General features: G+C 40.5%; 1 long non-coding RNA gene across 1 annotated transcript in view; it reads left to right on the top strand.

Moving 5' to 3' along the window:
• The window catches only part of LOC120613212 (uncharacterized), a 406,248-nt gene that overhangs the window by 382,850 nt on the left and 10,899 nt on the right, over positions 1-12,499 (top strand). Inside the window, exon 7 of the long non-coding RNA XR_005655613.1 lies at positions 5,162-5,223. This is a non-coding gene — a long non-coding RNA (uncharacterized LOC120613212). The remainder of the gene's footprint in view (positions 1-5,161; positions 5,224-12,499) is intronic.

Genomic DNA, 12,499 nt, shown 5'->3' with positions numbered 1-12,499 from the left:
TGGTGGTGTCGTAAGTAAGGAGAACCCAGGGGCCAGGTTCTTTGCTCCCTTGTCTGTCGGGGCCACGTTGTGGAGGGACGTAATCTTCTCATTGCTCCCATTTCTCCAAAGAATATGATAGAGTCGTCGTCTTTGGCACTGGCACAGAGGATATAATGTGATCTTCCATGTGGGGCCTCTCTGCTGGGGGAGGGGTCAGGGATCCACAATGCGAACCTGAAGTGAGACTCTTTATGACCTTAAAGGAGAATCAAAATCGTCTTCGCTGCATCTCTGTTTGGAAATATGTTTTGGACCTATGTAAATATAAATAATAATCTCATTACCCAAAAGACGCAACTTTGACAGAGTCTTCCTCCTCCTTTCGTCTGCTGCCATTTTTAAAGTTATATGAAAGGCGGAGTGGCTGCATGTTCATTTGTAAGTCTTCCAGCCAAAATTGTTTATATCTCTGTTTCATGGGCCAGGCAAGGCCTGAGAGAGAGTATCTTCATCATTTCAAGTCCTGAGTATTATATGTAGGTTATAGATAAAGTCATAAAGACTAATAATGTTCATCTATCATTACCACATAATTTTCACAGCATTTTCTATTGAATGGAATTAAGTCTAAGGTGATGCACTTACTATAAATAAGAAAAGGATAAGAGCTAACATTTACACGGCATTTCCCAAACATGAATTAATTCAACAGCAAAATAAATATTATACCTTGTGACAGAAAAGCTGCCTAAATTTTATAACTAAATTATTAATTACTTGAGAAATGTTTTAGTTGAGTGGTGATTAGATAGATGAGCAGGGTTAAAAAAAAGACCGTATCACAAAGTGTTCTTTTTTTTTAAATGTTTTTATTGAAATAATGCGATGGACTTAACTGTTCATAAGGACGGCACCTGGTATTAACTCACTGCAGGGCGACGTCAAGCACTCCGATATCCTCACGATAGAGATTCCAGAGAGGAGAGAGAGAAAGGGGCAGAAAGTATGTTTGAAGAAGCAATGCTGAAAAGTTTCCTAATCTGGGGAAGGAACCAGAAATCCAAGTCCACAAAACAGAATACCAAAGGAGATGAACTCAAAGAGGCCCACACCAACACAAATTGTAATTAAAATGGCAAAAGTTAAGGATAGACAATCTTGAAGGCAGCAAGAAGGAAATAAGTCACATACAAGGGAAAACTCATAAGGCCGTCAGCTGATTATCAGCAGGCCAGAAGGGAGTGGCAGAAAATACTCAAAGTGCTAAAAGAAAGGACACCGCAAGCTAGAATATCGCATTCAGCAAGGTTGTCATTCAGAATTGAAGGAGAGAGAAAGCGATTCTCAGATAAGCAAAAACTAAAGGAGCTCACCACCACTAGATGGACTTTATAAGAAATGTTAGTCATCTTCATGCAGAAAAGGCCATAACCAGAAATAAAAAAGAAAGAAAAAAGCTCACTGGTAAAGGCAATTATATATTAAACACAGTGAATCTACCACTTGAAAAACTAGAAAGACATGTGACACATTCAAATAATAATTTTCCAAAGTATTAGTATATGTATTTGTACGTATTATTAGGATAGCATGATTTTAAGAATTCGGCAGGAGGCCGGTTTCAGAATCAATCAAAACAGTTCATTTTTGGTGGAACGTGTTGCCTGGCCCCAAAGCTCCACGCTCAAGCTTGGGACTTCCTGAGTGTGGCCCCTGCTTTCCCATCTTGTTTCTCTCAGTGGACAGCACCTTTGGGATCTTTGATGCTAGGCCCTTGTCCCCATCATGAGAGCTTCTGCTGTTTTCTCATATTACTTGTCTCCAGCTTTGCCTCATTTCATGAGGCGACCTGGCATTGACCTGGAATCTCCAGGTAATTTAATCCCCACGTAGTACTAGGCGAGATAGACTCTGGTGCAAGAAGTAACAAGATTTCAGAGAGCAGGGTATCAAGCGGGCAGAGGCACAGGAATATTCTCAGCTCACAGCCACCCTCAGGGATTAGATTTGAAAACCCAGAGGGACCAAGCTCACAAGTCAAAGCAATGAAACATGTGGAATAATAAAGCATAAGATGATCTTGACTAGAAAGCCTGAGCTGGACAAGATTTCCGAAAGACATTTGACTCTATATGCATGCACCAGGGGTGGCAGCTGGAATTAATTTCAATTGTATTGAGACATAATTGACATATAGCATCGTATAAATTTGAAGTGTATAATGAAGTGATTTTATACACACACATGCATGTACCCCCCAACCCCCCTCCACAATAGGTTAGTTAACACACCAATCACCTCACATAGATACAGTTGTTTTTTTTTTGGTGAGAACTTTTAAAATTTACTCTCTTTGCAACTTTCAAATATGTGTAATACAGTGTTGTTAATATAGCCACCATGCTGTACCTTAAATCCCCAGAATTCATTTATCTTTTAACTTATAACTTTGAGTTTGTACCTTTGGCCACGTTTACCCGTGGCCCCACTCCCTACATCCCGCCCCAGCAACCACCAATCCGTCCTTTGTTTCTATGAGTTCTTTTTTTTTTAGATTCCACATATAAGTGAAATCATACAGTATTTGTCTTGGTCTGATTTATTCAACTTAGAATAATGCCCTCAGAGTTCATCCATGTTGTTGCAAATGCGGGAGTTTCTTTTTTATAGCTATATAATATTTTATTATATGTACCACATTCTTTTTGTCCATTCTCTTTAATGGACGCTTGGGTTGTTCCTGTGTCTTAGTGGTTGTAGATAATGCCTGGTAGCTGGAATTTAAATTCTAGCCCACCTGGGATTCTTGGCTCAGTTCCTTGAGAACCAGGCAGAGGTTAAGTGCTAAGACAGGTCTTCACTCTAAACTTAGATCTTTCTCTTGAACCAATCTGATTCAATTCCCAAATAACTTAAGGATCTAATGCACTAGACTTGAACAGCTGTGTTCTTTCTATAGACACAAATGATTTCAACTATGATATTTATTCTGGTTATTCTTCTAACTTTTAGTGAGAAAGGATTAGGATTGCTCTAAAATTTTGATCCCCCATTCTCTCCTGCCCGACCCAGGCAACACCACAGTTAGAGCCCTTTGAGTATGGAGTGGCTTCTAGAAGTCCCAGAAGTCAGTCACAACAGCTTTCTGTCTTGGACCATCTTTTTGGGATACATACCGGGACTCCAGCTCTGAGCTTTCAATACAAAGAGCTGCATTAATTTCTCTCTTGGGGCTTGTCATTCTGTGATTCTACATGAATCACACATAAGTTGATTTGTGTAAAATCATGTGGGTTCTGTGACTCTCCATAAATCACAGTCTTCTGTTGCTCCAGGGAAGAAAGATGCTGGTGGGGAGTCTGACATGAACACCAAAAGATTGTCCTAAAATTCATGTTTTAGTGCCTTCTTTTTCTATATCATGTAACTACCATATGGCTATACTAAAGACGACCAGCTTTCCATACTTAATAGTGGAGCAATTTGTGGACTGAGTGAGGGGTGTTCATGTGCGTGTGTCTGTGTGTATCTTTGTATGAGCATATGTCATAAAACAGATATTCAACTTTCTATATTCTTTAGCTAACAGTAAAAAAAAAAAAACAGTTTATAAGCTACAGATTCAAAATCATGTAAAGAAAGAGGGATAGTCGCTATGCACCCAAGTTTATTATCTCATTCCATCCTCATGGGGACTTTATGAAGTAGATGGTAACATCTCAATTTTTCCAGCTCCAAGGTCACTATAAATAAGGCTAGCTGCTATTGAAACAATTCTTTGTGAAAGAGTCCTGCTAAGATTAATTCTCACCTCTAAATACAGATGCAGAGGTTCCTCGTTGGGTGGCTTTACTCCTAGTGGCTGCTGAGGGATCTAAGTCCTTTTATTATGTGACTTCAGCATCTTTGAGATTTTCAGTTTCAGATGCTCAGACTGAGACAATTGGGTTTGGAAACTTACTTGGGATATTTTAGGAGCCTGGCCTTACATCACTTCTGCCCATATTCTATAGCCTGATCTCAGTCATGTGGCCAGCCTAATGGTGAGGGATGCTGGGAAATAGGCATATGCCAATATGGATGAGTCCTGACTGTTTCTGGTCCCATCACACAGTCAGTAAGTCGAGCTCCAGAAACTCCAAAACCTACATTCCAAAATACGTTTGGCAAAATCACTCTGAAATCCTTTGGGCATGTTAGGACACAATGAGGATATATCTGAACTTTTTCAAAGGCTTTTTTGTTTGTCAATTTATAGATTTGAAGATATTTCATAATTTTTCTGTGGTAATAATAATCAAAAAAGAAACGTGACCTTGGCTGACACAGAATCTTCCAGAGGCCCCACGCTTTGAAACAACTTTTAATAATTAAGTTAATAATTAATTGTACTTTTAATAAAATGGTTAAATGACGAGAAATGAGTACAGGAATTTTTTGTATATATTTATTGGTGTCCCAAATAATTTTTATGTCACTGAGACTTCTTGGTAAGAAGTCCAGAGAAGTTACATGCACGAAGCTCCTTGTTTGTTATAACATAGGGAGGCCTCTCTAAATTGCCACTAACAACTGCAGTATTACCTCCTAGTACATCACTGACTAGACCTCAGATATCTGACACTAGAATTTATGCTCTAAATAGTCTTTTTTTCCCAGTATTACTATAAGCTTTCCATTATTGTAATAGAGAGGCCTACTCAATTGACCATAACCAGTAAATTATAAAATATCAAGATTTAGAGCAAGTAAAGTGTGTCACGTCTATCTCGCTAGGTGGCTGTGGCCTAGCGGAAGTCGCTGAGGCCTTAATCTTGACCTGACCATCTTGCTGTGTGATCTTGGACAAGTTATTCCAATTCCATGAGCCCTCATTTCTTCATCTATAAAATGAGGATAAAAAATATCTGATGTTATCAGGGAGATTTATATGAGATAATACATTTAAAGCCCTTAGTATAATAATTGACATATTGTTTCCCACAAATGTTACTAGTAACATAAATAATAATAATAAAAACAATGTGGATGTTATTACTATTATTTTAGTCTCAATTTTTTCTCCTCTGAAATGGAGATAATAATACCTGCACTGCACTGAGAAATAAATGAGCTGTGTAAAAAATGTCTGATATGCAGTAGGACTCAGTTGAAATAATTATTTTTTATCTCTTTCTAGACAAAACGGAACCTGAATATATATATCTCCAGTCAGATGTAGGAACTTTGACACCGTTCTGGGTAAGTCCTTAGGCTCTATAAGAGTCCTTTAGGTTCTGAATTATGGAGAGTATATCTATAAATTTTCAGTGTTGAATGAGAGATACTTGGCATTTAGCATTTCTGTGGCTGAAATCTTTTCTGCAACTGCCTGCATTTTGGGGTCATCGAATTGGCTATACCGTGACAGCTGTTAACATTATGAATTATCCAGCAGGCAGTGGAGTCTGTATGTGTTTACATGGAGTTCGGTTTTGTCTGATCCTAAAGCCCATGCCCTATCTATCTCATTCTAGAGATAAATTTACTTCCTATTCTTTATTGCACATATAGAGAACATCTGTTATCCATTATGGGCGCCATATAACCAAATAGGTTCTGATTTGTTGAAATTTCCTGGATTTTCTCTGCTGTGTTCAGATTTAGCTTTCATGGTGTGCTGCCTTGGATACTGTTCATTGCCGTTACCCGGGGCTATAATTAACAAACACTCACCTGTTTGGTAACGGTGCTAGACACCCAAGTCAAGAGGCTGGCTGTCAACTGCAGCAGGTCACAAGCATTGACATTTCCTGTATCACTCTGAGTCCTCGAAGATTTTTAACTGATGATTTGATGAAAAGAAAAGAAGACATAATGCCTATGGGAAAATACTTTTTGATCTTTTGAATTCAAAATTACTTAATGCAGTACTAAAATATATCATTTTTACTTCTTGAATACAAATTATTTTCCCTCGGAATCTGTGTTTTCTACTCAACTGTTGGTTTTGCAGCACTAAACTGAAATCCTCAACTGAGCTGAAGAAAGAAGCAAATTTGAATAAATTCAGTTGCATTTCTGCTTCAGTCTTAGAGTGGAGACTGTTCTTGAAAGCCATTTCTGCTGCCTTGACGATTTCTCTTTATCTTTGGGATTATGAAAATAGTTACTACAGTAGAGTTGTTATTCTTCTTGCTCTATATTTCAGTCTTTCTGCCTATCATGCTTCTTTCTTAATTAGAATTATCTGCCATCTCTCACTACTAAAAGTGAGGTGAATGCCATGATTCTTCAGGCTTCTAAAGTAGCAACGTGATCAGTAAGATCAGCTTCTGGCAGGAAAATGAAATTATTTTTAATGTTAAACAAAGAAACTGCAGGATTCTACCTGCAGCCCAAGTCTGACTGGGAAATGATAAAAGAGGAAGTCAGGATATTGCTCTCTGATCAATGGATCGCCTTTAGACATGGCTTTTAAAAAAGAAGCCTAACCCCAAAGCCACACAGTCATAAGCTCAGGATGTGGTAAAAAATGAGCCACTTGTAGGAACTGGAGATTAGCAGGGCCTCATTAGGGACCCAGGCAGGGGGAGCCACAGCAGAGCAGCTGTGTTCTGTGGGTGGGCCCGAATCAATTTTTTGCATGTAATTTGTCTAAGAAAATGTCCCAAGGAACCCAAACACTATTTTAGGAAAAAGTTCTAATGTACAAAACTTGCTAATTTTTTGGTTGAGATGCCTGACCCCTTTATATACTTTTATATTTACTGAGAAGTGCAGCTTGGACTTTTCTCTGGAGATGAGTGTTGTTGAGCACTGGAGGGGTTCTGGAAGGCTGAAGAAATGGGGGCAATCTGGGGAAGATTGCATCATGATTCACATCTTGCAGGTGAGGCTGATACTTGCCCTCCTTAAATTTTTACAGTTCAGGAATCAACATGGCTGTTCCCAGGCAAAATAAATGAAGACACACAGACCTATTAATCTTCACAGGGCTTTCATTTTCTCCACATAAGAAACAGCCTAGCTGGGCCAAAATTATGGTCTCCTAACCACATCAAGACCTGTGCTTTCCTCGTAAAGGCAGTCTTTAAGAAGGTAGATGACGGTTCTTGATGTGTGTTTTTATGCCTAGCTGCACATTGCAAAATAGCAATTTAAAGCAATAGAGCAGTAATGCCTGTCCTGTGCAGCTTAGCCGTCGAAGGTCATTCGGCACCCTTTAAGGTCATTCCATCCACATGACACCTTTGGAGAGATGATGATTTCGATTTTCAACACGTTTCCTTTGGGTCTCCCTTTTCCAACTCGGTTTAAAGGCATTGCAACGACACCACTGATAAAACACGCATGCGCACGCACACGTGTCCAGGAGAAAGTCTACAGGTAGTTCTGACCCGCAGTGCACTTCTTTCTTTCCCGGTAGAGATCGCTGGGTGATAATGCAGCAGGAAAACATGAGACCGCGTGAGCCGCGGAGAAGAGCCACGGGGTAATCATTGTTGGCGGGAGGCGGGTACCGCCCAGCCGAAAGAGGGGTTCTCGTCATAAAAGAAACTGTTTTGTAATTACCTGGGGGCTGACAGTTGCGGAACGCCTTCTGTAATGATACCTGATGCATGTCTTAATGCCTTACTCAGGTAGAGAGTGCCCTATACCATCACCTCAGGCACCATAGCTCGCTGCCAAGCTTCCTTTTTAATCGCCGCTGGAGCGGGATATGGGAGGAATATGCCAGGACTCTGTATTTAGGGTTAACCATTAAAAAAGTATTTAAACTCTTGAAATAAGTCTGCATGTATAGGTACAATCATGACTTTTTGGATTATATTTAGGGAAAGGAACTAATGGGGAAGCTTAGATCTTTGAAAAGAATTCTGAGTTCTTCAGAAAAGTGCCCTATAAATTCAAAGTGTAATTATCTGGATCATTGTTGTCATTATTTCCATCTAAACAAGTTTCTAGAGGTGCGGCTGGAAATAAAGTTGCTCTTGAAGCATGTAACCCTCGAGGCAACGAGAAACATGGACCCTGGACAGGAAAGGTGTCCAGTTGCGGGAGACGTCAAGGCTGGCCCACTCATGTTCCAAACACAGGGCGTAGGGCAGTGGTGGCACCCGCCATTTCATTTCCCACAAATCACGTCAGACCCTGCTTTGTCCTGTACTCGTGTCATCTTATTGAATTATCTCTGCGGCTGCTGTGGAGAATAACACCAGAAATTATCTATTAAACTTCAGTTGGCAGGACAGAGAAACAGTTCATGGAGAAAATTTGCATCATTTCACTCAGATGGTACATGTAAATAGAGGGGTGAACATCTCATTCAGAAGGATGTCTGGATAAACCTCCAGGGATGAGGGAGGGCAAGCTGGGCGAGCATGTTCTGGCAGTGGAAGGTTGTGGCCATATGGTATTCTCAGGGAGGTGGCGATTGGCATCAGAGCCTGTTGTTTGAATGTGCAAAACGTGCAGGAAGCACCAGTCGAGCAGGTTTACTCCACACACAAAGGAGAGAACTGGAAATGTTTGAGGAGAATTGGGGAGAGAGGAGAAAAGAGCCTGGAGTCTAGTTTCCGCAGGAAGGAAGGAGAGGTCAAAGGAAGAAGAGAAATCTTCCGTGGAGGGTTAGCTGAAGAGGACGTTAGAGGCAAGAAAAACTGAGGGGTTGTAAGTTGTTTGATGTTGGGTGAAAAATAACCTCCTTCATCTTTCTTTTGCAAATATTAGGGAGTCTACATTGCACGCTGTGTGTGTGCGCGCGCGCGTGTGTGTGTGTGTGCGTGTGTGTGAATTCCTTAGGACCACTCAGAGAAGTGATGAGTTCTGCATCCAGGTTATCTCAGAAACAGCAGAAACGTGCACGTGTTGATGAACTCCAGAGCAAGAGGATTAGGAAAAAGCTAACCTAAGAGTTTAAACATTTCTTTCAGTTATTGAACAGAAATCATCAAACCAAAGCAACCGTGATTGGGGGGAGGGGGCAGGGGGCGCAGCAGGAGAACTCTGATTGTATCTGATAATATCTAGCCTAAGAAAAAAATATCCACGTGCAGTTAAAATGAAGGAGCCTGAAGGGAAGGAAGGAAGAACAAAATTATTTTAATTGTTATTATCGTAATTATTAATAATTATATTTAAACAGAGTAATGGCGAATCTTTCCACATTGTTTAACTACTCCAGTTTGGTCACTGTTTTATTTTTAAACTTTTGATTATCTGAATCCTTGATGTATCTGAACCCAGAATGCCCCTTTTATTTCTCTAGGGATTTGATGTTAAAGTCGAAATAACAAGCTTGTCGCTGTCATGATATGCCAATTCAAACAAAATGAGACGAGATCAAAAAAGTGATAGCCAAGCAGGCTATGTGGAGATGTTTATTGAGTTGCATCGTATTCTGGTTTTTTTGCTGATGTTATTTCCTCTGTTTGTCTTTGAAAACTAGGGGAACCTCTCTGCTCATCCTATTTTGAGGCAGCCTGTGGGTCATTAGTCTTTTTTTTTTTCAGTTTCAGGTGTACAATATTATGATTAGACATTTATATACCTTATGAAGTGATCACCCTGGTAAGTCTAGAACTCATCTAACATCTAAAAAGTACCTTCTAGATAATTGACTTTCCAGTCCGTGCCGGAGCCATAGCTGTGTGCTGGTAGTCTAAAACTGAGATGTAGCTTCTGCTTAAACTCTTGAGGTGTTCACAAGGCTTATAATGACATTTCCCGAATTGCTTTAATCAGTAAAACATTTCACATGAGCAACAGGGTGTTCACTGGATTTTTTTCTGTGGTCTCCAGAGGCCCAAAGTTGGAGAATAAAACATTGTGAATCAAGGAGCTAGACTGACAAGGGGGTGATCCTTAGCATTGGCTGTCACCACTCACAGGGACATATAAAAAGTCGAGGTCGAAAAGCTTTAGGGGTGACATTTCGTTGTAGAGCACTTTCCTGAGTGTCACTGGGATGGGTAAGAAGAATTAAGTACTTTCTCCCCACTCTAAGTGAGAAGGCTTCAGGGAGGGATCAGGTTAAGACTGACTTGTGTGTCGGTTAAGCTGTTGATGTTTGAAGACGGGTTACTTGAATTATTTTTATATAGTTTAACGGTGAGGGGCTGTAATGGGAACTGTCCCTTCCTGGTGGCAGAGGGAAGAGAATCTCTGGGAATGAGCTGCACCTGCTCCAGCTATGTCCTTCCCAGCATCTAGATTTGAATCCCATTAAAGGGAACTGACTGTAGCTCAGCTTCAAGGGGTCTTACCTGAAAGAATTGACCGTAGGAGTCATAAGCAGCCAGCTGGAGAAGTGGCCTTGCTCAAGTCGAGCGACCTGCATTGGGGACCCTCCGTAGAAATAGAGCTTCAGGAAGTTTGCAGAAACACCAGTGCCCTGGGTGCACTGTCACCCAAAGTGTCCTGACAGTAACTACTAACCTCATGCAACTGAGCCATTTCCTCCTCACCCTCTCTCACCCCCTGGGTCTGACCCTGGAGCCACCAAGAGCAGCCTGTGAGTGAGGGAAAGCGGTAGAGCTGGGAGGAGAGAGGAGGCCAGTTACTCACACGCCTCAGGATTCCAGCCCAGATTATAGAGGAAGGGAGGGAAGAGAGACGCTTCAAATAGGACAGGATTCAGAATTTTTATGTTTTTGACTGGGGCTTTAAAAACTATTCAAATGAGATTGTTCTTTTGACTAAATGGGATGGGGAGGCTGGCCCTGAATGCCGTCAGTGCTGGGAAAGAGGAAAGCCCTAAAGCGTTTGAGGGGAAAATTTTTTCCCTCCTTCCCTCCTCCTTTTCCTTCCTTCTTTCCCTCCCTCCTTGCTTGCTTGCTTTCTAGCTGATTCAGTAAATTAATTATACTGAAACCGAGAGTCATCTGGTTTACTTTCACTTCGACTTTGGTTTTGTTCTTGTCTCTGCAGATATACACAGAAAAGTATTAATTTAACATATTCAAAGTTTTAAAAATAGCATTGGTCGGTCCCCTGAAATCTTTTATTAAAGGTTCCAAACTCCCTAATTCTCTAGCCATTTTCATACACCTGTGTTTACATCCTCTGCCAGGCTGCTTGCCCTCTTCTCTCATTATTCTAGATTAAGATCATTTTTCTTAAAACCTTAAAGGCTTGTCTTTCACATGTCCTCTGAGGCTACGGAGGCTTGTCCTCTCGCTGATCCTGTCATACCGCACTGTACAGTTAGTTATCATAAAACTCAGTAGCATCAGGACCAGGAAGAGTTAGCTTAATAGTTAGGAGAAAGCACATAGTGAAAATAAGTTAATGGTTTTTCAATAAATTACTGGTAAAGATGAAATTTAAATCAGGTATATTTAAAAAAATAAGGCCACTCTTCCACTTAGGTGGAACAATGAAGTGGGCACCAATATATGATTTGAAGATTTCACAGTATGCAGAAAGTGGTTTTGTTATATCGATGCCAAAAATGCTAGTGGTTCTAATCAGGTGTTTGCCGTTGACCAGATGTACGCCATCGGGAAAGCCCCCCGCATTCCAGTATACATTTTTCCAGAAGTAGCTGAATGTGACTGAATTAAATTCCTCAAACATTTATGATGTGAGTACTAAATATAATACCATATCATAAGCTGTGATTTCTGCCTGAAAGGAATTCAGTTAGAAATAAGCAAATGTCCAATTAACATCGGCACCGAAAAGATTGGCATAACACAAAAGAATGTAAACACCACGAAGGTACCTACTGACCCTCAACGAAATACCTGTTGAACAGCTGTCTGCGATGAGACCCAAGGAAGAAGGATTCATGTTTCTTCCCATTCCATAGTTCGTTGAGTTTTGTTCTGATTCCCATTTTGAAAGAGTATCTTCCCTTTGCGTAGTAGTATTTATAAATGTGAATATTCCTCAGGTATGACTTACTAGATATAAAATACCTTCTTGTAAATGAATTTAGGTCATTTTCACGTTGACTGTCATTTTAGTACCAGATTGCTGGAGAATAGGAGGCATCTTGCCGGCAAGAGAGGGCAGACAGGAAGAGGGAGAAAAATGATGCTTAGGAAAGGTGTTTGTGGACAGACAACAGTGAAAATTATTGTTTCTTCCTATGAAATTTCCTAGGGTTGTCCATTTAGTCCCACATAAGCGAACCCTGAATTGCTTGAAATACTTGTTCCTCAAACACTGCATGTGCTTTGAAATTCCATTCGAAGACACAAAGTTTGGGATAATGGAGCTGGAGCTGAGATTAAAGTCGAACAGCTTTAATTCATAAAATGGAAACTAAATAGAGACTGTTAGTAACAGATTCTGCGGGAGAATGGCACATCAAAGAGCCAGAGGTTGGAGCGGGGGGAAATAAGGAAGTGAGAGAATGTCCTAGCTGGTTTTTCCCCAAGAAGATTTTGTAATTCTAACCGTGTATGTATCACAGGAAGTCGCTGATGCTGGTCTGACTTGCAAAAAGCACTAAGCAGGGAATAATATGACTTGATGTCATTGAGTAAAGTCTACATTAGGGAATCAGTTTAAATCAAGTGTGTGCCAT

The sequence above is a fragment of the Pteropus medius genome, unplaced genomic scaffold, assembly GCF_902729225.1.
Source record: "Pteropus medius unplaced genomic scaffold, Ma_sr-lr_union100, whole genome shotgun sequence".
NCBI lineage: Eukaryota > Metazoa > Chordata > Mammalia > Chiroptera > Pteropodidae > Pteropus > Pteropus medius.
The sequence above is the reverse complement of the archived record's forward strand: the minus strand, read 5'-3'. Positions and strand labels throughout refer to the sequence as shown.